The 27,819-nt window shown below is 32.6% G+C and overlaps 1 protein-coding gene and 1 long non-coding RNA gene across 2 annotated transcripts in view; both read left to right on the forward strand.

Moving 5' to 3' along the window:
- Positions 1–27,819, forward strand: part of 5-HT2B (5-hydroxytryptamine receptor 2B) — a 101,081-nt gene that overhangs the window by 29,976 nt on the left and 43,286 nt on the right. The gene's annotated exons all lie outside the window — the stretch shown is intronic.
- LOC149909941 (uncharacterized) lies at positions 15,765–16,439 on the forward strand. The gene is made up of 2 exons (XR_016458409.1): positions 15,765–16,125; positions 16,253–16,439. It is a non-coding gene; the product is annotated as an uncharacterized LOC149909941 (long non-coding RNA).

Here is a 27,819-nt window from a genome sequence, read left to right on the forward strand (position 1 = left end):
TACGCTACGAAGTAGCGTAATCGCGTATAACCGATACTTCATTCAGGGCGTTATTTGTAAGAAATACAGCCGCTAACATGAAAGAAAACGATTTCATTAATTCATAAATTAGTTTCATTTACGTATGAAAATATTAGGTTTATTCATAAGAACTGATAATTTGTCTCTTAATAAAAAACTTAGTCAAATTACTTTTAAATGAAAAGACATATTTTTATGAATATGGCGTAATATTGATTTAACTTTCTAGCCCGGTTATTTGTGTTTTACCCGATATTTAAATAGGTTTTATTCAGGTTATGAATCCAATATATCAAAGATCATGTAAATTGATCCTCTCTTGAATGAATAACGGATTATCGGATTAGAAAGTACTTTATTTTATAGCATCCGTTAGCTCCAGCTCTGCCCGGGACGACCCTGGAAAAAATAAAAAAAAAATTGAGCCAATATCACTTGGAAATAATAGCTTTTCACTTTGAGAGAATATTTTTGAGATCGATTTAGTTTGTCCATTATGAACTAACTTTAAAATTAAGAGACGAACCTTTACTCTTCATATTATACTAGCTGTGCAGCCTGGTTTTACTACTGCTACACCCTCATGAGCTCATGCAAGCACATCATTCAGTCAAAAATGTATTGATACAAAGAAGTGTAGGTATATAGATAACTGCATATTGTATTATGTAGCAAATTTACATAGATACGCGATAAGGATAGTATGCAAGTATGCAAGTTTAAGCTAGTATTATCATAATGTTCCAAGCTACGGTCTACTAGGCCTTTAAACATAACTAGAGTGTCGGCAATTTGTACCTATACAAATCTTTAGATACAAAATATATAGCATCCCTATTTATGTTATAATTAGACAAATTAATATTATTTAAAGAATTTTTATGGCTTTAAAATTAGCTAACTCTGGTCGACATTCTAATTTATTAACACGTTCGCTTTTTCATTAAAAGGATAGAAAACCCAAGGATTTCTTAAAGTTAAAAAACTTTAAGAAATCCTTGGGTTTTCTTTACGAATTAATAAACAATTCTAAGTCATTTCAATTACTTATTAATAACTGAATATACTACGAAGTTTCGTAATTAAAAGTAATTGCATACCTTCTTTGTAAGTGATAGGAATCAATAAAGTAAATTTAATCAATATACAATTAAGTACAGTGTTATTAGTACGGAGTACTATAATTGACAAGGTTTTCTGAGTACGACCTATACAGTAGTAAATTTCTAACATTTGTGGTAGAATAAATAAAATAATAATTGTATATAGATTTAGTTCTTAGTTTTTAATTCATTGAAAATAACCGTAAGTAATGGCATGTGATAAAACCAATACTTTTTGTAAAGTAAAACTTCTTTAGGCGCGTTGGGAGTAAAATTTCAAGGTCGCGTCATGGCAATACCGTCACGTCATGTAAGGCGACGATTTTGGTAATTTGAATTTTGATAAGAAGTTCACTTCCGTCGTGTGCTCGGCACAAACGCTCTTTTTTGTTTTATGTTGTTGATGAATGTGAATTGAGCTATTTTTGATAATATTAGTATGTTTTAAGTGATGAGTATTTTCGTATAATACTTTAAAAATAAATAACTATTTTTATACCTACCTAATTAATACAAAACAGATGTCCTGTCGAAGCATCATAAATCATAGGAAAATTGGTTATAGAATCAAGTAAGAAATACTGAACTGTTATCAATCAAGTTTGACAACATAGGTTTCTTACAAAATATGAAATATAACTTTGTATTATGTAAGAAAATATTGAATATATATGTATAGTAAGTGCGTATATTACAAGATGAAGGTATAAGAATTATCTTTTAAAAAACGTTACATAGAATTTATATAAAATGCGTTTTGCAAATAATGGAGATTGGAATTCCAAAACTCACCTTGGACCGGAATAGTGGGTCAAAATTGTATTGTTCGAAGAAAGTATAGGCTGACCTACTTGTATAGAATCGATCAGAAACAAGCCCAAAATATGTGTCACACGTCTCCTAAAGACTGGATTGAGGAATTTATACATGAATCTTTACTTATGTTGAATAGTGACATTTTAGATGGTGGAAATTGCTTCTTATGTATAATTTTCGTGTCATGAGTAAGTATGGATTTAAGCGCAATGTAGATAAGAGGATTTATTATATACTAGATTTCGAAGGAAAACCCACATAGTTCCCGTTCCCGTGGGATTTCCGGGATAAAACCTATCCTATGTGTTATTCTGATGTATAAGCTATATTGTGGTAAAGTTTCATTCAAATCCATTCAGTAGTTTTTACGTGAAAGAGTAACAAACATCCATACATCCATACAAACTTTCGCCTTTATAATATTAGTAGGATATTTTTTTTTATTTTGTTATTACATATTATTAAAATAATTTAATATGTAGCGTTGTGCATACTTCATAGTCCATAAAAGAACGATTATCCGATGCTCCAGCTGGTTTTTTCGTCAGAAAACAAAAGACAGAAACAAATCATTCTTTATAAACAATAATATTTTGTAGCGTGTGTCTTGGCCATTTTCTGATCGATAACCGACCTAACTACCCTCCGATAATTAATATTCATAGTAACAAAGTAACTGTGATTTGTTAGTAACTGATTCCCTTACTTTTTGACATTTTTTTACAAAAAATATGAAAGAAAAGGTTTTATTTGGTGCATTTTAAATCCAGTACATATTTTATTAGTAAGAATATATTATAGTTTTACCTTCCTAATATAAAGAAGAAGAAGATATTCTAAACCTAGTATACTACTACATTGCACCACAACATTACCTCTACCAAAGAAACCAATTATCAAACTAACAAAGAAAAACACAGGAATTGATATTAATCGACAGGGAAAGTTCAGTTTGAAATAGATTGACCTTGTACGAATCCTTCTTTATTAAAAAGTTATTCGGAACCCTATAGATTACGTAACTTCCAATAATAAATTGGAACGCACCGGTTTCTTTATAGCGAGTCGCTTTCTGAGGCCATAACGATTCATTCACACCGCGGACAGATAGCGATGGGAAAGGAAATTAACTAAATAAATTATTTGCGTATTTGTGTGGAGGACATAGATTAATCAGTTTTGGGTATAGTTGTATATTCGAAGCTTTGTGATTACGAATGTTTCAGTATAGGTGCGTATTGTGTTGAATAAACAATGTATATATTTGTAGAAACTTCTTTAGACGCGTTGAGAGTAAAATTTTAAGGTTGCGTCAACGCAATACCGCCACGTCATGTAGGGCGACGAATTTTGGCATCTTTGAATCTTGCCAAAGAAGTTTCATTTCTGACACGTGTGCTCGGCACATAAGCTCTTTTTCTGTAAAAGAAGAATATGTTCGCCGTTATAGTATTGAAAATACGATGGATATTTATATAATATTATGTATAAGTTTTTTGCAGAAGAATGAAGAAGGCAGTTATCGTATATTATCAATAATGTGATAGGAAATAACCGTAGAATTGCAATAACCGTCCAGTGGTTTACCTATAGTAGACATAAGTGTATCAAAACATTTTAAAGAAAATAAAACCGAGTTGTTTGTGTACTCAACTATTTATAAGACGTAATATGTATAGTAATTGTTCAACATAGCTTGTAGTAAGACACCGAAAATATTCCTAACATATATTTATAAGAAAAAGCTCGCTCTGGCAAACTAGTTGGTCATGGTGAATTTATTTATGTATAATGTACATATGTATTATAATGTACAATATAACAAATTATGTACATGAGTGTTTGTTTAGACAATAATATTATGTTTACTAACTTACTAATTAAACACGTTATTTAAGAAAGGCACAAATTAAATGTTTATTGTTTAGTTAAGTGTTTCACTGTTTGGATATTTTATAAATTTAACTAAGCGTATCTTTCTATTATGATGTTTAAATAGGAGAATATTAAACAGTGATTTTATCCAGTACTTTGGAGAGAACTGAACATGGTATAACGTGAAAATGTAACGTAACTTTTAATTTGTAATAATAGAAGCCTTGAATAAACATAATAAGATAAAAATTGGTCAAGTACGAATCGAACTCGCGATATAAATCCAATCTATAATACTCACAATTTATAGCGACAACAGAAACACATCATTTCTGAAATTTTTATCTGTCTTCCTACCACGGTTCCTTAGATACAGTCTGGTGACAGAAGGATAGACAGACAGAAAGCGAAGGCTCAGTTATAGAGTCACAATTAACTTTTTGTTACGGAACTCAGAAAAGGCGGAAGAATAATGAGACACAATATACCAATTTTTTTTTAATTGTGGATGTGTCATCGTCATGTCACATTTGATGTCAGCAAAAATACCGAAATATCTTCATCATATCTTTAAAACACTATTCATTTTAAACAAAGCAAATTAGCTGAAAAATATACAGCACCAACGTTAATATCGGAAAACTTATTGAAAAACTTAACACCGATTTCCCGTCTATATTTAACCAGGAGAACCAAATTAGTTTAACCTGGACGGAACCGGTTTAACCCAGGATAAACTAGTTTGAACCGGACTAAACAAGTTATATTTCTTAGCGATATGTTGATGGATATAGTTTGTGGTCCAGTTTCAAAGTATGAGATAATGGAAACTAGTACATCACTATTATTTTATTTAAAAGGCTTTCATTGGCTGATTTCTATATTATGTGGTTATATATTTTAGCATATTCGGTTAAGTAGATTTTAAGTTTTTTGTACCCATATTATTGTGGCGATAAATCATTTCATTTCATTTCATATTATAAAATAGAGTATAATTCTATAAGAACTTGCCTTAATAAAAAGTCGTAAATTTCATTCAAATAAAGGCGGACTAAATCGCGTTTTTATTACTAAAGCAACGTAAAACATAGCTGATTAAAACTTTTATAGGTTATGTTTTATGTAAATCATTTTACAATTATAACAACTTATTGAAAGAAAATGAAATTCAAAATTTTAAGTATGATCTACACTTATTTCAAACCTCTTTACCTACTTATAAATTAAAGAAGTAAAGTTTGTGAATTTTTGATTTTATGACGTTGTAGAGTGGTCCGGATCTACTGAACCGATTTTATAAATGGTTTTACCAATAGAAAGCCTCATCATCTGTGAGTGTATAGGCTATATTTTATTTTTATTAAGTGTCAACCCTGGCGGGGTCGATACGAGCAGTTGGTAATATACCTACAAGATCTTAAACATTGATTATATAGAAGTGATTGTCTTACATAACCCTAGCTTTCCGCGCGCAACTTCGTCCGCTTTGTAGAAATCTTATTAAATTTTATACTTAAACCTTTTTTTTTCTCAAGTGGGGAAATCTTGCCTAAGATACCCTTAAGCCTTCCTCTTTAATCACTCTTTCTATTAAAAAGTACTGCATCAAAATCCGTTGTTAAGTTTTAAGCATACATAGAGACAAAAGTGTACTGAGTTCAATGGAATATTTGATACGCTAAGAACTGAAAAAATACACGGCACTGTATACACGAGACTATTATACAACTTCTAGAACTATTCCTCCGTAAAACCATAAGAGTATTAATTAACTTACACACCATTACATTTGTTTACAGATACTTAGACACGTCCTCAACTTTTGTATCTTTCTATTCAATTTGATATCGAGATTCCGAAAGTTGAAAAATAACTCCTCCTTTGTTATAAGTCTTATAAAGATTTATGTTCTTTTGTTTGACCCATTTCGTGAGTTCAGGTCGAAGGTAGCATTCTGATGGAGTTAGAATTATTGCTATAGCGACCTTTCATATTATGTGTGAGTGATGGCAAACTATACTATACTCTATCGTGATTGTAATAATGTTTATGTTCATTTTCAATAGAATTTTTTATGATGAAGGTATTTCTAAATTATTGTCAATCAATATAAAAATATAAGATGTTTGGTTGTAAAAGTGTTGAACTTATATCACAAGTCGTTATTTTATCATAGTTATTTATTATATTTAAACTCAATAAATGATATTAAACACAGGATTAAAACACTTATTTTTAACACTTTTCAAGAGTTGAAAAGCAACATCTGCTAGAGTTAGTTGGTTTTAAGACAATTGTAATATATAATATATTTTATAACTATTATTAGGTGTTAGTAATTGGTCAATAGTATTGTGACCCTTTCTATTGTAAATAATCGTACCAAAAATGTTTAAAAACTTTTTCCCTAATACTGATGCGGTTAAACGATTTGAAACTCTAACTTATAGCACTAAGCAGCAAAGTTGCATACCAATTTCAGCATCATTACGACAGAAATCAAAGTCCAAATGACGCTTCATTGCATTTTAATAGCTGAATGAAATATGACGTTTGCGTGGTGTGGGGCGTGTTGTGGCAATAATTTTAGGGAATTAAGAACTTTTGCTGATGTATTTTAAGATATGTTTTGCGAGTTTAACGATTAGTAATAATAGACTTTGGTTAAAGGTTGGTGGACTTTAGAGAACGCATTCAACATTTTCTAGTTCAGTAAAAACTAAAAACCATGAAAAAGTTGGAAAAAAAATAAAGTTGTGCGTTAGTAGATTCAAGGTGCAGTGGTAAGGAACTATGTATAGTGTGTCAGTGTGAAATAATAATAGAAATAGGTTTTGAGCAGAGTTAAGAATAATTTGGAAAATCCAAAAGTGCACGCCTCATAATTTTTTTTTAATAAATATTTATTAATTATTATTTTTGTTTATTTAATAACAATTAAACCACATCGAATCAGACCCTGAAAAATGAAAGGGTTCTATTCCTGAGCATACTCAAGCGTAAGAGAAAAAAAAAGACTCGATAAGTAAAGTATTTCGGTCGCTATCGTGTTAACAAGAAAAAGGATCCGCACATACAGACACACGGACGTCCAAGACAGAACTTTTTTAAACTGTTTTTTAACTAGTTTAAATAACAAAAATGACATCAAAAATATCATGAACGTTAAAAATAGTGTTTTTTCTTAATATGTGTGTGTATGTATTATCTTACAAGTGCAATGTATGATACATAAAGACATTTTAAGTTTGAAAAATCAGATGTTTTGCGCGAAGTGACAGTAGTTCCCACCTCAACGCTTCGCTTATGAGGCGTGCAAAAACTTCACCATCCTAAAAGAAAAATGGTCAGTCTTAATATTAATCCGCCTCTTACTACAAGACTCCTTAGTGTTCCAGAACTTTACTTATCTAAGAGAAGAATTACAAAATAAACGGAGCATTAAATAAGATGAAAATCCAATCATATTAATTGATAGATCATCAACATAAATGGAAAAGTTTGTTTATTAGTTCGCAGGGTTATTTGAGACAAACTTTTAGATCCCATTCCGTTTCAGTTCTGTTTGTCCAGTTTTATTTAACTTTGCATATTTATATCAAACAAATTGAAGTGAGCAATGGTTTAAAAGTTCTTCCATTTATATTATGCAGGTTATATATTATGTTTTTACTTCTGTTACAAAATATTAGTACTATTCCAGGTAGGTAATAGTGTTTTTTAAATTTGTATATGACGTGTTTTATATTATCTGCTATAAAACTAAATTTATTTTACTGGAGATTACACTAATTTTAGATTTCAAATGATTTTTAAACCATTAATTTACGATTGCTTTTGCTTTTAAAAATCTAGTTATTTACACAACTAAATATCATTCTTTAGGTACCTACTAACTATAATTAAAAGTTACATAAGAAATAAGTATGAAGTGTTTCGATAGAAGGATAAATTACATGTATATTTTCTAATGGGCTATTTTCATGTAATTTTAAAACCATATAATTATGGCCGGTTCCTTGCGCTATCAAATGCCAAGGTTTATATTTTCTGAGAATCGTGAGTTTTGTATGTTATTTTTATTAAGTGTAGGTACTTAATATACTTGCGGTTAGTAAAGAAAATAAGTGCCTTTCAATGTCATGCAGGTATATTTTATATAAGCTAGGTATATATAAATAATAAACAAATAAATAATAAATAAATATTATAGGACATTATTACACAAATCGACCTAGTCCCACATTAAGCTCAATTAAGGCTTGTGTTGTGGGTACTAGGCGACGATAAATATAATATTTAATAAATACATATATAGATAATAACACCCAGACCCAAGAACAAATAATTGAGTTCATCACACAAATATTTGCCCTGACCGGGGATCGAACCCGGGACCGTCGGCTCAGTAGGCAGTTACTTTACCACTGCGCCAACCGCGTCGTCATACTAATATCATACTAATATTATAAAGAGGAAAAGTTTGTAAGTATGTATGTATGTATGTATGTATGTATGGTTTTCACGCAAAAACTACTGGACCGATTTCAAAAATTCTTTCACCATTAGAAAGCTGCATCTTTACTGAGCAACATAGGCTATATTGCATTTTCAAAAAAATTAGAGATCCTTACCAAAAATGCAATAATGTAACCCAAGGTGTAAAAAAATCCTCAATAAAACTTCTGTCATCGCGTGCGCTGCGGAATCTATTGAAGATAGAACAAAAAAATGTTCTACGGTATTATAGAATGGATCAATATCTACAAGAAAGTCCGCGATACCATATGTCCATCTTCAGTAGTTATGTTACTACAACAACTTTTTTACGTTTTCAAAGTAAATAGAAGTGCCGACAGTAATCAAACCATGTTATCCATACACATATATTAATCCTTATCCCATTAAATGATGTTTTATTATAGACTGTTTCAATACCAGCAAAATACTTTTTAAATGAAAAGAATTGGATATTCCATTCAAAAGATATAACGAATTTTTAAAAGTGTCAATCTACAGAAAATAGTAGGTATACTGTTCGAGCAGGCCGTGCGGGGGGTCACGGAGGAATTCTACCAATATGCGTCTTGACGGAACACAGTGGGGTTTTGGTCGGTAGGAATCCGACATAACCCACGGCCCTTCCCCCGGAGGCCGTGGGTATCTATGAAAGATTTCCCCACAAAAAAAAAAAAAGGCTGTAGTGCGGGACGGGGTAAAGGTGATTTTCATGTGATTAAAAATTAAACCTATAGTCCGACCTAAAGTAGACTTTTCACTGTACCGATATCGCTATCTATGCGGGTGAAACCGCAGGGCATTGCTAGTCATATAATAAAAGATAATATTAAGCTGTAGAAATAAATATATGTAGGTAATAGTGAATTGTAATACTAACACTAGGATAAGATTTTACTAACACTATATGGGGTATGTGGCCTGAATTAAATGAATTTTACTTTATTTATTATTTATATTTTGTGTATTTTTATGCAAAAGTCTTTGAATCTGAAAACTTAGGTACATTGAAATGAAAGCTCATGGTATGGGTTGGTATGGTAACTGGCCATAAATTATATTATTTCAATAATTATATTGAAATAATATATTTTATGGCCAGTTAAATATTTGTAACTCTATTAGCAAATCAACTTGTCTTTATTCTACTCTATAAAATCATTAGTTTTTATAGTTTTGCACAATATTTCAATCAGTTCGTGAAGTAACAACTAGAAACTGTGAAGTTTTACTACTCCATTATAGAAATAAATTTATTTTTTCTCTGTACGTCTGGTTGTCTGGAAGAAATCGCTGCATAGCGATTAGACCGCCAATTGTTTAAATGTATTCATTCAATAGTATACAATAGTAATAAATAAATAAATGCAGGTTCAATCCAGCAGCAAGTATCCTTATAGAAAACTCCATCAATCCCACCATTCCATTTTACGACAATTTTCATTTACAACGGACACCGCAAACTTATGGTGCTCGACCCATTTTAGTGTTCTGTTTAAATTATTAACGACATATTTGGGATGGCACGTAGAGACATTAATTTATGGCCCGGTTCGTAAACAATTGTGATTAATTTTGAGGCTCTGGGGCGCACTTTATGAAAACCCATTTGATGGGTTGTGGGTCAATCTAAGTTTATTCAATAGTTGTGCGCGTCGACTCGTGTGGGAGTGGGGTAGATTTGGTTTTGCATAATTTTCAACATTTTTTTTATTGCTTTGCGCCCATAACTATGCTACAATGTTATTTATGTAATCTTCAATAAAAATTTCTAATAGAAAAACTGCGGTTTACATAAAACAAATGTCATACAGAGAAAAAAAATTATTACAGACGGTAAAAATAAAAAAAAAATAAACTTAATTTCTCTGTCTGCATAGGTAATTTATTTTTTTTCACGCAACTGGTTCTTCATTCTCCTTCTTCTGTCTTTTCCTTTTTAATGAATTATCTTTTCTTGTATTATTAATATGTTTCACTTTGATACTTTTAAGGTTATCCTTACTAGGTTTTCTTTTTATTTATTTTGCCACTGTTTCACTGTCTTAGTTTTAACTGATTTTGTGTTCAAAACTAATCTTTTTATAGGTATCAAATATTTTTATAATCAGTATATAGTATCTATTATTCACTTTGATAAAATGTTAGTCCGTTCTCGATACTTAACTTTGCAACTTAACTTGTAAACAACATACATAGCTATACCTAGTCTACTATAGACTATAGTACATCGCATCGGTATTACCAGGTTGAATGTGTACAAATTGTCATCCATAAACTTCAGCCGTCGATTGTGAAGATTGTGAATAATCGATCCATAAACAAAATATTCTATTGATTCAATTTTGTTCATGTTTATTTTTACTTATACTTATCTTCTTCTTACTTGTGAAACATATCTTTGTATTTTAATTTAATTCAATTAATTATGTGTAATATATAATAATGTAGTAACGTGTAAGTGTAATTAATAATAATAAGTAATTAGCGCGCCGAAGGTACGGGATAAAATAATTTATTGGCCGTATTTTTGATTTAAATCTTAACATTATTTTTGTTGTTGTTCATATTTTATCTATACATATATTATATATTTATTATTTAGTATATTATTATTATTATTTTTTATTATATATTCATATCTATAATACAGTATTATTTGAATTATTTTAAATAGGTTCAATTTTACTTTATATAAGTATCATATATAATTTATTTTAGTTAATTGTTGATATTTAATTAATATCTATATACGCAGCCTTTTTTTATTTAGTCTATTTTATGTCTATCATTAGTAACAGTTTCGTTGACAGCCATAATTCCTCAACTTCGTCTGATAGTGACTCCTTTCATAGCACTTCCTCTCCTCCCTTAGACTTTACTCTTTCCACCATTTTCCATAACTCTAGTAAAACGTTCAATGTAGTTCATATTAACGCCCAAAGCATTCCGGCTCATTATCCTGATATGCTCTCCTCATTTAGTTCCAATAATATTCACGCTATCCTAATTTCCGAATCCTGGCTCAAGCCATCCCTCCCCTCCTCTAATTTCACTCTTCCCAATTTCCAACTCATCCGCAATGACCGCATCGGCAGGACCGGGGGAGGAGTAGCGATATACTTACGCTCTCATATACCGTACTCGTTAATAAGCGCATGCACTCAGCCCCCTCCTTCTGATGCAGCAGAGCACCTCCTTATTGAAATCCTTCTATCCAACACTAAAATACTTCTAGGAGTATTTTATAGTCCTTCGTTGTCCGTTAAATACTTTCCCTCCTTTCAAGAACTCCTTGACCAATTTGTCCCCCTTTACCAACATGTTATACTGATGGGTGATTTTAATACCTGTTTGCTAAAGGATGACTCCCGCAGCAAAAAGTTACTTTCTCTTCTTGATTCCTTCGACCTTCACACCTTACCCTTGAACCCAACACATTTCAATCCCAACTGCAATCCTTCACTCCTGGACCTTATGATAGTTTCTAATCGTAATTTAGTATCTAGCTACGGTCAGTGTGCAGCCGATGCGTTTTCTAACCACGACCTCATCCATTTATCCTACAATCTACGTCCTCCCAAACTTAAGCCTACCTACATCCTGCGGCGTAATTTTGGTGGTATCGATTTAGAAAAGTTGTTAAGCGATGCAGCAAATATCAACTGGGATATGGTTTATGAAGCCTGTACCATAAATGACAAAATTGCCTTATTTAATAGCTTTCTTTTACAGGTTTATGATAAGCACGCCCCAATTAGGCGTATAAAAGTTAAGCACCTTCCAGCGCCCTGGCTTACTCCAGAACTAAAAACATTAATGAATAAAAAGAACAATGCCAAAGCCAAACTCAAAACCGCTAAAACCGATTTTGCACGGGAGAAGTACAGAAATATCCGGAATCGTTGCAATACTTTGTGTAGAGATGCACAAAGACGCCATATCCATAATTCCGTCGAGAACGGCGACACAAGTAAAATATGGAAATTTTTAAAGACATTAGGAGTTGGTAAATCCCAATCAAACAATATACCACCTAATATTAATATTGAATTGCTTAATAAGCATTTTGCATCATCTTCCCATGTCTGTCCTGATCAAAAAAGATCAACGCTCCAATATCTTTCATCATCTGCAACTCCTACTCACCCACCGTTCTTTTTTAATCAATTCACTGTTAGTGGTGTTAAGAAGAATATCCTGTCCATTTCTTCCAACGCCGTCGGTAGTGACTCAGTTAGTCGTAATATGATCGTCCCCATCCTTGATATAATCGCCCCCGTCATAACCCACATCCTTAACGTTTCCATCTCTTCCAGTAAATTTCCTGACATTTGGAAAGATGCCAAAATTATTCCTCTCCCGAAGAAAACTAATCCTGCTTCCTTTTCAGATTTCCGTCCAATTTCCATTCTGCCTTTTCTCTCCAAAGTCCTTGAACGCCTTATTCACCAACAGCTTAGTTCCTTCCTATATAAAAATAATATCCTCAGTCCATTCCAATCCGGTTTCCGTCCAGGTCATAGTACGACTACTGCACTTGTTAAAGTCACGGACGACATACGTAATGGAATGGAAAAGAAGCAGTTGACAGTTCTTACTCTCCTAGATTTTAGTAACGCCTTTAACACCGTCGATTTCGACATACTGTTACAACTGCTCCATTCTATTAACATATCTCCTACAGTGGTTGATTGGTTTCATAGTTACTTGCACGGTCGCCGACAGCATGTATTAATGGAGGACGAATCATCGTCCTCGTGTGATGTTGTCGCAGGTGTTCCGCAAGGTGGCGTTTTGTCCCCTCTCCTATTTGCTATATTTATAAATTCTATTACCAAGAATTTATCTTCTCTCTATCACATGTATGCTGACGATCTCCAGATATATACCCAGTCAACCCTTGAAAACTTATCCTCTGCACTCTTAACTACTAATACCGATTTGGAAAGAATTTCGACTTGGAGTCGTAGGTATGGTCTAAAAATTAACCCAAGCAAGAGTCAAGTTATTGTAATTGGTAGCTCCCATTTAATTTCGCGCATTGACTGGGCATGCATGCCTAAAGTTTATATAGATGGCTCCATAATCGAATTTAAAAGTAATGTCAAAAATCTAGGGGTTCACTTTGACACGACCATGTCTTGGTCGTACCACTTAAAGGAAACAAGTCGTAAACTTTACGCTGCAGCAAGTTCCTTGAGACGTTTACGGCATTTCTTACCGATTTCTACCAAAATTACGTTAGCTAAATCCCTTCTCCTTCCTCTCCTTGACTACGCTGACGCCTGTACCACTGATCTTAGTGAAGAGCAATTGAATACACTTGAGCGTCTCCAAAATTTCTGCATTCGTTTTGTTTACGGATTACGCAAATACGACCACGTTTCCCAGTTTCGCAAAAAACTCAAGTGGCTTCCTATTAGACTTCGCCGGAATGCAAATGCATTGAAGTTGTTATATTCCATCCTCTTTAATCCCAATTCTCCCTCCTATCTTAAAAATCAATTTAAATTCTTAGATTCAGGTTCCTACACTCTTCGTTCCGCCGATAACCTTCGCCTTAGCTTTCCTTCTCACCATACTTCCTTCCTCGGTAACTCATTTGTTGTAACCGCTATCAGACTGTGGAATTCTCTGCCTGTGGATGTTAGACGAGCTTCCTCTATAAAATCTTTTAAATCTCTTTTATATAAGCACCTCTCCAATTTAGCATATCCTTCTATTTAATATAATGTATTTTATCCTTTCCTATTATTCATTTTTGTATTTTATGTATTCTATCTTCTATGATCTATATTATTATTTTATGTATTATATCAGCCACCCGCGTTACATGTATTTCTTCTTTATCCCTTACCTTGGGCAGCCTGGAAGAGATCGCTAGTAAGCGATAAGGCCGCCTAATGTACCTACCATATTAATCGTCTTTGTATAATTGTAAAATATATTACTTGGTGTGGTATATTAAATTGTTAAATAAATAAATAAATTGTTCTCTAGGGGAGCCCAGGATGCTAAATGTGGATTTACTCGAGCGTCACGGGAACCTATTAGAATTGGTAGATTAGACCATAGCGAGAAAAAAAGGTCCTATAATGTTTTCACTTTTAGCGGTGGGGAAGGGTTTTTTGATTGTTTTTAATTTAAAAAAGAAAAAAATTGGCTTGGAAATACTCAAGCGCGTTAGATATTGATATTTTGCATGCTCCAGGACGTCACTGAAAAAAAGTATACGTTAATCTGACGATTTAAGTGGCGATTTAATCGCTATGAAGAAAGGGTAAAAAATTAAAGTAATATTATTCGAGTGCGTCAGATTAATATATGGGGGGGTTAATTACAATATAAGAAGTCCCCATTTCGCTAATCTGACGATTCGAGCTCAACCTTAGGGAATTATGGATTATTCAAATTTTCCAGCGGGGCCCCTGAGCGCACCCACCAACCATAACTGCTCATATTGACTAGAGGTACTAATGAATAGCTAAGGTACCGTCCCTTATAGTAATCTGACGCGCTCGAGTAAATCCCAAAATCCCTCTCTTGGCCTCCCCTACTAATAATTGAAGTAAAATAATCTAAATAATTTAATCTGTTGTAATCTAAATATTTTTTCATAAATAATATTATGTATATTAAATTGCGTAGCAACTTTATAAGTTGATATCATAGTGTGTTTATTTATTTAAGGCAAATATACTGTTTCATAATATTTAAGCTTGTTTATTATTTTCATTCATTAGTGTTGGTTAAGACATTTGTTTGTTATAAAATATTTGTATAGCGATATAAACTAGACAGCTTGAAGAATATACATATATATAGATATAAGGATTTTGAAGGAATACGTGAATATTACTTTGTACAAATTTTCAAATAAATTTATCGAGTAATAAATTTATCAATTATAACATTATTTTTTTAATAATATTCATTGAAGTACGAGGATGGTTAATATGGATAGAAAACGTAAACATGTACCACAGGCGAAGCCGGGGCGGACCGTTAGTATAGAATAGATGTAATATCGTTGTAAGGCACATTTCTAACAATGTAACACGAGAAATTGCGCAACAAAACGAAAAACCTTTCCAACATAAGTCCCTCAAAAGTTTGCCAAAGTAGATTTAAAGAGTGAAATTAACCTTTTCTACATAAAAATGTCACAATGTGAAGTAGCGCTAACGATGTGGGAAGCTTTTATGAACGGCTTGAATTTGTGGCTAGAGGACAGAGGACAGCACAGAGTAGCTACGTATGGAGACTTCGGAAAATTATTATAATAAGGGAATAGGCCATTAATTCAGATTTAACTGGATTTAATTTAGTTTTGATGTGGTTATGTATCTTCTTGCTTTCTTGCTTCTTCGATTTTTAAATGGTTTTTACTTTATTAAGAATGATATTATGCAAAAGATTAAGGGTGACAAATCAACATCGAGCTATGCTGCGCTGTACTGCGCTGTGCTGTGCTGTGTTTCTTAAGCTACGTTTTTTTAACAATTAAACGATGCTGCGCTGTACTGCGCTGTGCTGTGCTGTGTTTCTTAAGCTACGTTTTTTAACCTTCCTATACTCGCGCGTTGGTCTGTGAGACCGACGAAACACATTTTCGTAATTATTTTTATGCAGGTAAATCCTGTGAAGTTGAGTTCCTTGCTAGTTTCCGGATTTGGGGCTAACTTCATTTTAGTGCATGTCGCGTGGTCGGCAGAAGTTCACGTGTCATAGCATTTGGCGCCAATCGGTCCATGAGACCGACGCGAGTATAGGTGCAAGTTTTTGTGTAAGTATTAATATTATATATTTTGTACATTTATATATTTTTTAAGACTTTGAATACTTTATGAAGTATGTATAGTAAAATATATGTATGAATGTTGCTCTAAATTACATTTTGACCAATTTTTTAGGCCATACTTCATGTCAAAATGAACGATGATCAAATCAGATTGTTGCTGGAAGAATCAAGTTCTGGTTCTGCTATGAAGACGAAAATGACAGTGAGGTGGAAGACAACGTGGAGGTACAAGAAGAGACATACGAAACCGAGCAAGACGATGACAATGAAGAGATATCTGAAGTTCCCGTGATTTTTACTTGGGAAAAGATGGACAGACAAGGGTCAAAACTAAGCCAAACATAGATAAATATGTGCTTTGATATGTTTATTATTATTACTCAGAAGTTTATTTTGTTTTGAAAAAGAAGTTCTGTTTTTAAAGTGAAACTTTTATTACATCGTCTCAAACTTTTTGGTCTGTGTAGCGCATGTAGCGCATATCGCGGCTGCCGAGGTATACCTACTCGGCAGCCGACCGTCACGCGACATGCGCTACACAAAGCAGTGTTCGGAACCGTTCGAACAGTTTCACTTTTACCGTGGTTTCATAAAACCACACAACATTTTTTTTAGTTTAGTTTAGTTTAGCCGGGCGGCCGGCCGGTACCGCCGCAAACGCTACGTCCCGCAATTTTTTTAAATCTGCAATATCTTCGAAAATATTCACTTAAATCATACGGTGTAAAGACTAAAGGGCCATATAGATCTATATTAAATGAACAATGTATTCAAGGTATTTAATTGGTTAAGGATTAATGCTGTATTGGTTAAAATCGCTTCGAAAATAAGCCATTATTTGTCGTAAAAAGTAAATGACAAAAATAAGTTATTGTGGGTTATCCATAAGAGATAGACATATACCATCGCGGTCTTTTCTGTAGACCTTTTCAATGTGTATAAATACTTAGTACATTATTTTGATAACACTCGTAGGGTTCAGCCTGCGTTTGCAATGTAAGCGGAATAAATGTAATTTTTTACGACATCACATTAGAAACCTCAAAAATAACAGTACTTCTCCACTATTTAATGGATGTTATTATAGATTCAGAAATTATCCCAGAAGACTGGACAAAATCTACAATAACATTACTACATAAAAAAGGGGACAAAGGGGACATAGGCAATTATAGACCTATTAGCTTAATGTCTAACGTCTATAAAGTATTCTCGAAAATAATCCTATCTCGTATCACTGCTACGCTAGATGCAAACCAACCTAAAGAACAGGCGGGTTTCCGGAGTAAATATTCCACAATAGACCATATTCATGTTTTAAGGCAAGTTCTGCAAAAATACAACGAGTACAATAAAATATACTATCTGGGTTTCGTTGATTATAATAAAGCTTTCGACTCCTTAGAACATGATTACATTTGGGAAGCTTTGAATATTCAGGGCATTCATGGAAAATACATAAGAATTCTTCAGAATATTTACTCTAGAAGCACCGCCCAAGTCCGGCTTGAAAGTATGGGAGACATGTTTCCGATAGAGAGAGGCGTGCGGCAGGGTGATCCTATTTCACCAAAACTGTTTTCAGCGGCTCTGGAGATCGTGTTCAGAAAGCTGCAGTGGGACTACGAAGGATTCTCAATTAATGGTGAAATGTTGAACCATCTACGTTTTGCAGACAACCTAGTCTTATTCTCTGAATGTCCAAAGAGACTCGAAAACATGTTACAACAACTGTCAGACGAAAGCGTGAAAGCAGGGCTCACCATGAATATAGAGAAAACAAAAATTATGACTAACGCTTCACAGGCCTATAACATAACAGTAAATACAGAGAAGATAGAATATGTAAAAGAGTATGTATACCTAGGTCAGCTTATAACGGTAAAAGATACTATGCTCAATGAAATAGAAAGAAGGATAACAAATACATGGAGAAGATATTGGTCTCTTAGCGAAATTATGAAAAATAAAGATATGCCAATCAAAGAGAAAAGGAAAGTATACAATACTTGCATTCTACCATGTTTAACATATGGTTGTCAAACATGGGCGCTGACAGACAAACTTATGAATAAGGTGATGGTATGTCAGAACGGAATAGAAAGAAGTGTAATAGGTGTCAAGAGAAAAGGTAAAATAAAACTAGAAGAAATAAAAAGACGTAAAAAAAGCATGTAAGATTTTAAAATGGCGTTGGACAGGGCATATGCTGAGGGAAACAAATGGGAAATGGACAAAAACGATAACAGAGTGGTATCCCAGGAATGGGAAAAGAAGTAAAGGACGTCAAATGAAACGTTGGGAAGACGATCTGAAAAAAGTGGCCGGCTCAGAGTGGATGCGAACTGCGAGAGATAGAGAGAGATGGAAGTCTTTAGAGGAGGCCTTTGTCGAAAGACAAACTGTTAACTATTGAAACCCATTGATAGAAAAAAGTAATTGTTTAAGAAAATTGTAAATATTATTGTAAAAGATTAAAGTAAGACTAAAGTTGTAACTATTGTAAAATTTAACAGTAATAAAGGCTTATTTTATTTTATTTTATTTATTTATTTATTTTATTATTATACATATAAACCTTCCTCTTGAATCACTCTATCTATTAATAAATAACCGGCCAAGTGCGAGTCGGACTCGCGCACCGAGGGTTCCGTACAAATAAGTTTAAAATTATTAAAAAAATATATATTATGTGATGTAACTAAAAATTTATGGTTTTCGTAATTTTTCCTTTATCTATGCTATAAGACGTTGCTTCGTACCAAATTTCAAGATTCTGAGTTCACGGGAAGCACCCTGTAGGTTTTGATTCCCTTGCAAGTGTCGAAAATTTGCGGCATAAACGGCTGTATCTTTTGATTGCGTTGGCTTAGAAGTTTGATTTTTTCACAGCTTCAAGGGACAGTAGACCTGAGTAATTGATATTATAAATTTCAGCTTCATACCTCCACGCGTTCCTGAGAAAAAGGGTCTTGACAGACGGACGGACGGACAGACGGACAACAAAGTGATCCTATAAGGGTTCCGTTTTTTCCTTTTGAGGTACGGAACCCTAAAAAAAACTGCATCAAAATCCGTTGCGTAGTTTCAAAGATTTAAGCGTACAAAGGGACATAGGGACATAGGGACAGAGAAAGCGACTTTGTTTTATACTAGTTAGTGATAAGCTCGACACAGCGCAGCATGGCAGAGCTCCATAAAAACATAGCACAGTTCGGCACAGCGCGGCTCAGCATGGCGGGTAGCGCGCCTCGCTCGAGACTGCTGCGTTTTTAAACAGAGCGTAGCCTCACACAGCGCAGCACAGCATGGTTTGTTTGTATCCTCGTTAAAATATTAGACGAGCGAGTTGACCAAACACAGCACAGCGCAGTACAGCGCAGCATAGCTCGATGTTGATTTGTCACCCTAATGTCTAAACAAAAAACATGTAACCTGTCAAATGTCAATCTTAATCAAATGGAATCCCATTGTATATGAATATTATCTACACAGACTCAAAATATCCATTTATTTTTAAATCGGTCTTCTCGTAAGGTTATGGTAAAACATAAAAATTATAGAGAAAATATATGCAGACTCTACATAAATCTAATCTATGCTCTTAACATTTAAGGTAACAAGAATGGACTCTCTCTGGCGTGGTAATTCAGTGCATGTGACTTTCAATATAAAGTGTTCTACATAATAACATATTACACGGCTTTTATGTTCATTTGTTAATCAAATTATCTATTTATATGAACAAAGTGTGAAATAAAACTACTTGCTTGGATAAAAATATGAAAATTATGTAGTCTGTGAAAAATATAATATATGTTCACCATTCGCAAGGGAATCAAAACTTGTAGGTTTTCATTCACGGGAATTACCATATTTCTTGAAATTTGGTACCTGTGTTTGGTACGAAGCAACGTCTAATAGCACAGATAAAGGAAACATTACTTAAAGCATACATTTAAAGTTACAACATAATAAAAAATATATATTTGTTCGGAGCACTGAGTGCACAAGTCCGACTCGCACTTTCCCGGATTTATTTTTATATGGATATAATTTAAAAAATAAGACGAAGAGAATATAAGAATCAATGATATTTGCTTCAAATGTAATATACTAATCCATAATAGCATAGTTATATAATATTACTAGCGGTCCGCCCCGGCTTCGCCCGTGGTACCTACATGTTTAAACTATCCTATCTCTCAAGTTGGATCGAACTGCACATGGTGTGCGAATTTTATTATAATCGGTTAAGTGGTTTAGGAATCCATTGAGGACAAACATTGTGACACGAGATTTATATATATGAAGATGTAGGTTGCGCTAACCCAAACGTTTTGCTACCACAATCGCTCAAACAAGTTTTCACTTAAATTCCTCTGAGAGTTTTCACATAAATGTGAAACGCACGCTAGCGAAACAGCTATTATATTCCTTTTTATATTGAATATGTTTATTTCTTATTGCATTTTTAACTACTCATATATATTTTTAAGAAAGTGTGAATGCATGAACGTTTTAAGTTTTATTGGATAATTCAACAAATAAGCTATTTTTTTACTAACCAAGTAAGAAAAGTCGTAAATACCTATATCATCGTTTATAGTGTACTTAGCTTTCCGCCCGCGGCTTCGCCCGCTTTGTCTAAAACATAATAAATTATATACTAAAACCTTCCTCATGAATCACTCTATCTATTAAAAAAACCGCATCAAAATCCGTTGCGTGGTTTTAAAGATTTAAGCATACATAGGGATATAGGGACACAGGGACAGAGAAAGCGACTTTGTTTTATACTATGTAGTGATTTCAACGATAAGAAAAAACATTGTCACATAATACTTCTATCGTGTATCGTGGTGTTTTTAACTTTGACATGAATCATACACGCAAGGCAAAATCAAATCTAACCTCTTTATAATATCACTTTATATAATTAATCCCTCTATTGTACCATACTTAGTCTGGAAGAAATAGCTCTAAAGCAATAAGACCGCCAATTGAACTTAGTCTAATCTTATAGTAAACTGTTTTTATTTTTTCTCTCTTTAAATAATACAATATAAGGCCGTTTCATCCAATAAATTTGTTTATTAACGGTACAAACCAGGTCGCCAATAGCAAAACCAATTGCGAATATTTCATGATAGTATTTTCTGATATTTTATAGTCTGTATTGTAAGCTTTTTGCGATAGTTGCGTGCCATGCATATTACTGATGTAATGCTTTGAGTAAATAATAGTATCGTTTCTGTATTTACATATTCTGTGGAGTGTTTAGCATTTGGTATAGGAATTTATTCCGTTATATATTGTGTAGGGAAACTGAATTTGTTTTACAGCTAGGTTATTGCTTCTTTATTATTAAACTCTAAATTAAAGGACGGTTTTAGACTGTATATTATATTTCTTTTTAATGTCACACTATAACTTATTATCATTAAAAAGTTTAAATCTATAATATCATTAATTTTTTTTTGATCAATTGCATTGAAACTAGCAGTTCAATATTACTTTATTAGTTGTATGTAAATTAAAATGGATTGGTACTTAGTTATTTATATTTAATATAATTATTTTTTAACTTAAAAAACATTGAAGCGATACTCTTGAATAATTACAATAAGTGAACTTCTAAAAATCGCAAATAAACAGAATTAAATCTTGCCATTATGTTGTATTATTCTCTTTACACATAATTAAGAGAAATACGGTAATTAATCTTCCCACTATATAAGACATAATCAAACATGCGCATAACTTAAAATCTTCCATAACATCTAACAATACAAGAAACACGCCGTATGAATGTGGGGAAATTAGGAGAATGCGTGACTGGAATAATGGGAAAACATACCTACGTTTATTTTCCAGATTATGTGAAAATTGTGTTTATATGATACTCTATTTCTAATGTTATTTTGTTTATGTCTTTCGTTTCGTTCATCCAAAATGCACAATGCAAGCATATCTTTTTATTTAGATAAATAAACTTACTTTACATTGACGATATAATGTGATCAATTTTGTCAAGCAGTGGCTTACTGTGTCTGTCTTTCTGTTTGGTTACATACTATTTTATGATCTGGCTAATTTCTGAATCCATTTTGACGATATAAAATATACTTAATGCATTAACAATAATTCGTGAACCGTTAAATCTGAGAACAAATATATAATAGAAAAAAGCTTCTGCCACAAGGAGAATATAGTCTGCTTTTTAGGGTTCCGTAGCCAAAATGGCAAAAACGGAACCCTTATAGTTTCGTCATGTCCGTCTGTCCGTCTGTCCGTCTGTCCGTCTGTCACAGCCGATTTACTCGGAAACTATAAGTACTACAGTGATGAAATTTGATGGGAATATGTGTTGTATGAACCGCTACAAAAATATGACACTAAATAGTAAAAAAAAGAATTGGGGGTGGGGCCCCCCATACATGTAACTGAGGGATGAAATTTTTTTTTTCGATGTACATACCCGTGTGGGGTATCAATGGAAAGGTCTTTTAAAATGATATAAAGTTTTCTAAAAAACATTTTTCTTAAAGTGAACGGTTTTTGAGATATCAGCTCTCAAAGTCGTAAAAAGTATGTCCCCCCCCCTCTATTTTTATAACTACGGGGTATAAAATTCTAAAAAAAATAGAGGTGATGCATGCTAATTAACTCTTTCAACGATTTTTGGTTTGATCAAAGTATCTCTTATAGTTTTTGAGATAGGTTGATTTAACTGTAATTTATTATATTTGCTGCTACGGAACCCTTTGTGCGCGAGCCCGACTCGCACTTGGCCGGTTTTATTTTAATTTAAAAAGCTTCCAAGGCATCTCGACAAAAATACATAGAGAATTTTCTATAGTAAAGTTGGTAAAGGTGCAGATTTCTACCTAATTATTATATTTATGTTTCAAGTAACGAGGTAAAGAAACGGAACTAAGCCTTCAATTTTAATAGGAGCTTTGAATATTTAGGGTTGCTGTATAAATAATAAGGTATTCATTGAAAAGCGGGCAACATTGCTTGTCCGAGGTTATTACTGAGAGCTGCACCTGAGCTCTACGAATCTAGCGTGAATTATGGTTATATGAAGATGTATTATAATGTCATATTATATGTTTTGTTAGCTACCTATGTATTTAGGAAAACGAATGCTTACGTTTCGGAAGCAAGTAAAGCACGATTATTTTCATACAAATCATTAATCTTTTCTAGATAATAGGTATTAAGTTTGTTTTTAATATCGCTAAGTTTCCGTTAAATAAATTTTAGACGTATTCGTATTTCTTCATCTATACTATCTTTACTTCTATACTAATACTATAAAGATTAAAGGTTTGTAATTATGTATGTATGTATGTATGGTTTTCACGCATAAACTGGACCGATTTCAAAAATTCTTTCACCAAATTTACACATTATTTTACAAAGCTGCATCTTCACTGAGCAACATAGGCTATATTGCATTTTCAAAAAAAATTGAGATCCTTACCAAAAATGCATTAATGTAACCCAAGGTGTAAAAAATTCCTTAATAAAAATTCTGTCATCGCGTGCGCTGCGGAATCTATTCCTTGAAGTACCAGGATGGTTCTTATGAAAAAAACGTAGGTAAACATGTAGGTACCACGGGCGAAGCCGGGATGGACCGCTAGTTACTAATAAGAATATTTCCATTGTTCTTTTCCAAATTTACACATTATAAATACATTTATGCGGACGAGAATTGCCTTTTTGCTTTATTCGATGCTTTACTGCCTTCATATCACGATTGATTTCAATGCATTTTTTTTTATAATTCTATATAGTATTTTTGCAAAAAAAAGTTATGTTTGAGCCCAAAATAATGAGAATTAAATGCAAATCAAATAAATAAAAAGTCACAAGCTCTCATTGAACATTATTTAGTACTTTTTTTGTACAAATACATAAAAAACAAACATAACTATCAATTACTTTTCGGATACATGAAAGAGGTATACCTACGGTCTTATTTGCTGTATAAAGAGTAAATTTAGTAGTTATTTGCTTCTTTTATTAATATGAGATAACATAACAAAAAGCTTTAAGGAAAAAAAATGAGATTTAATAAAACAATCTCCGATACTAAAATAGTCAGAAGGGTCTCTAATCTCTATATATCACATAAGAGGATCATTTCATAATACATGAAGACACAAGACATATCAAGAACAAGTAATAAATATTCAATCAAATGAAAATATAAAACAAATCTCAAAAGCAAAGCCTTAAAAACGAAATAAGTCGAAATACAAGTTTGTTTATCAACAAATAATTCCGTATAAAACCTTTATGCTTATTGCTTCCGACGAGGAAAATAAATAAAGGTTGGAGAGTAATCATTATGGTTCTATAGACGTCTTATTGTGAATCTTATTATCTTATATTGAATTCGTAAATTCGAGAAACCGAATACTTATAATCAACCTTATTTCTTTATAGGACAGTTCTTTGGCATAACTATTACGATACATATGTATTATATTATGTGAATATGTAATATAATAGCCAAGTTTTACTCCTTTCCATGCTTTTTGCAATAGTAATACATCGGCCGTGGCCTGCCCAGGCTGAATCTTTCTAGTGCAGTCATGGGCAGGCTACGGCTGTCCAACAACACATTAAATTCTCTAAAGGGCCTCTGCGTGTTGGACCTGTGTCCCTACGTAAGCCTTCTAAAGGACCGGATTCCTTCTGGTGGTCCTTAATTATGGAGAGAGACATAATATTGAGATGATTAAAAAACAACTACGGAGTTTCTTGCCGGTTCTTCTTGTCATGATGATTCAAAAGTGCTACAAGAAGAAGTCTTATTGAATGAAAAAAAGTTTGAGTTTAAATTTAAGTGTCAGTTATATTGGCTCTATTTGAATTAATAAAAAAATAGGTACATTTATAAATATGCAGATAATATGTTTGTACTAAAAAAGTTTCAACATTAAATAGAAGTTTTCAAAACGTTTGCATACGTCGGTTTTATCGTTTTATTTAGTTCAGTGTTTGGATTTGTTTAATATTAAGTGTAGTTTGATTCCAACTTATTTCCATGATATTCTAATTTACGCGGATTGTTTATTATTTAAAAACTATTGCAATTATGTTATGATAATTACATACAATTGGTTAATTGATGTCCTAATATATTTATTATTTGTATAATTTGTTTAAATTTAAAACTAATTATTGGTAGAAGATAACACGTAAGTAAATAAATATCCTTATGTACTGTATTATATTAAGATTGACTATCTATTGCACGAAATAAAATTTAATTTAAATCTAAAAATATATTTAAAAACAATATAACACATGAAAATTATTTTCCTGGAAATACTGCAGTTATATAACCATCTCTATACGTTTTGTAATATTGCAAATGGTTTGTTTTTCCCAAACAAATTTCATTTCACGAAACCACTTTGTAAACATTCAATAACAATTCAATAAGCATCAATAGAAAAAATAATATCGGAAAGTCAACAGCCAATATAAAAAGACAAGTATTGCGAAATGAATTCGCTTCATAAACGGGTTATATTGTTACCAATATTCGTAAATAGGCAAGTCCACACAGAGCGAACAGCCTCGCGAAGCAATTGCCCTGCGTAGCAGCTAAATCTGTGTGGACGAGAGGCGACAAAGGAGAGCGCTAGTGCCGCCATTTTCTTCCCACAATGATAGAAGAAAGTAAAAAGGTAGATGATTTACCAACACAATATACGAACTTCAAAAACGGCACACTACCGCACACCGTTTACGTCAAATAAAGATGAAATGATTCAACTATCGTGAGTGAAAAAGAGACAGCTGAAGTAACATGTGGCTTATTATCCAAGTTGACGTGCCACATCCAGAGCACTTGTAACCTCTCTACACTTTTTTTTACAATATTATCATTGGGATAAATTTAATGAGTGTCAAAAATGCTTCGGGATTGCTCGCTCTATGTGAACCAGCCTAATAAGATGGGCATTTTCTTCCGCCTTGTGATAAGAGACAATAAGAATCAATGGGGTGAGGAAAGTGCCTAATGTGAGATCTTCGAGCAAATTACTATTATGGCTCCCGTTTTGGATTGAAACGTGATTGTGAATATCTGGTTTGTATGGAATAATAATATGAGTTATTTCTTCTATAAAATAAAAATGAATTGCCAAATGTGTTGATAAGCGAGAAACTCAAGAAAGGCTGAACCATTTCGTAAATACTTTTTATGTAATATTCCTTGAAGTACGAGAATAGTTCTTATGGAGAGAAAAAGTAAACATGTACCTCCAGCGAAGTCGGGGCGGACAACTAGTTTTGAATATTTATAAGTTTCTTTTAATGGTAATTGAAGGGTTAAAGAAGTAATGTTTCAAGGATTGGGGGTATGATAATTTATTTTTTCCAACATGACTTATATTTGTCTGAATATTGGAGGTATAGTATGATTTCAAACCATATTATCTTTATGTAATATTCTTCTTTTAGTTGATTCACCTTTTGTAAAAAAATATGTTTAAATTAAATGCTACTGTTTTTTAAATTCGTGTAACAGATACCAGACACATAAAGCAAGTAAGCTATTTCAACTTATACCTCTTTAATCTTTACCGTATTCCTTGTGAATAATAACAATAGTTTAGTCTGAAGCTTAGTTTAGTTTAGTATATTCGTAATGCTATTATACGGAGCCATGGACAAGGTTATTAGATGAAATATATGTACTCAGATAGGACAGACAAAATGGGATAACCTAATGTAGTGGAGTGAATATTATTTACATAAAACATAGTAGGTTGTACATTTTCTTTTTACAACTACAATTTTGGAGCAGTTTTAAGATTTGCTCTATGTATGTATAAATCTTGAATAAATAAGTAGATTAAATGAGATTTTGAACAAACTCTAATAAAACTAACATAATATTAATATTAACACCACTATCAGACAGTTTTTGGAAATCCATTCCCAAAGTAGACAATTAAACATCGATTAAATCAATAGAGTATTTTTCCACATTTTCTCTAACAATGCAATTTGATATTTTAGTAATATTGCATTCCAACTAGCATTCAAATGATAGAAATAATGTCATGCAATTTGCCATTTCCAAATTAGACAATGATCATCCTCCAAACCTGAAAACAGAACCGTAAAACTAAATTCAGGCCATTACCTCACGCCGACCTTTCCAACGGTATAACGTGGCAAATTCGTCTTATTACCACACCTATAACCTGTGAAACGAATTGCTCAACGGTTTTTATGTTCCTAACGTTATTGGGAAGTCAATTCTGTCGAGAGGGGTTATTTTTATTAGCCGTCGCTCAATTTAATTTGCGAGTGAGTGTTTCTCGTATTGATTTTGATAACCTTTTAAAGGAATTATCTGTTATTTTATAATATTTATGGTTTATTGATTTTGAAATTCCGATGATTATTTTTTAATGTAAGAAAATATTAATTAAACGTAATAATTATCCCTACCAGACACACTGTGTTGCTAGGAAATAATATTGTAATACTGTGGTGTTGCTCTGTTTTTCAAAACCGAAATGTACCTATCTGAAAAATGTCTAAACATAAAGACAATCCTATCCGTCACAAACATATAAAGTATTTTCATATTTGCGTTGAAACTTTCCAACATAATATTACAATAAGAAGCGCATT

The sequence above is a fragment of the Colias eurytheme genome, chromosome 3 (genome assembly GCF_061535395.1).
Source record: "Colias eurytheme isolate Ceu_HAF_F1 chromosome 3, ilColEury1 Martin Lab GWU primary, whole genome shotgun sequence".
NCBI lineage: Eukaryota > Metazoa > Arthropoda > Insecta > Lepidoptera > Pieridae > Colias > Colias eurytheme.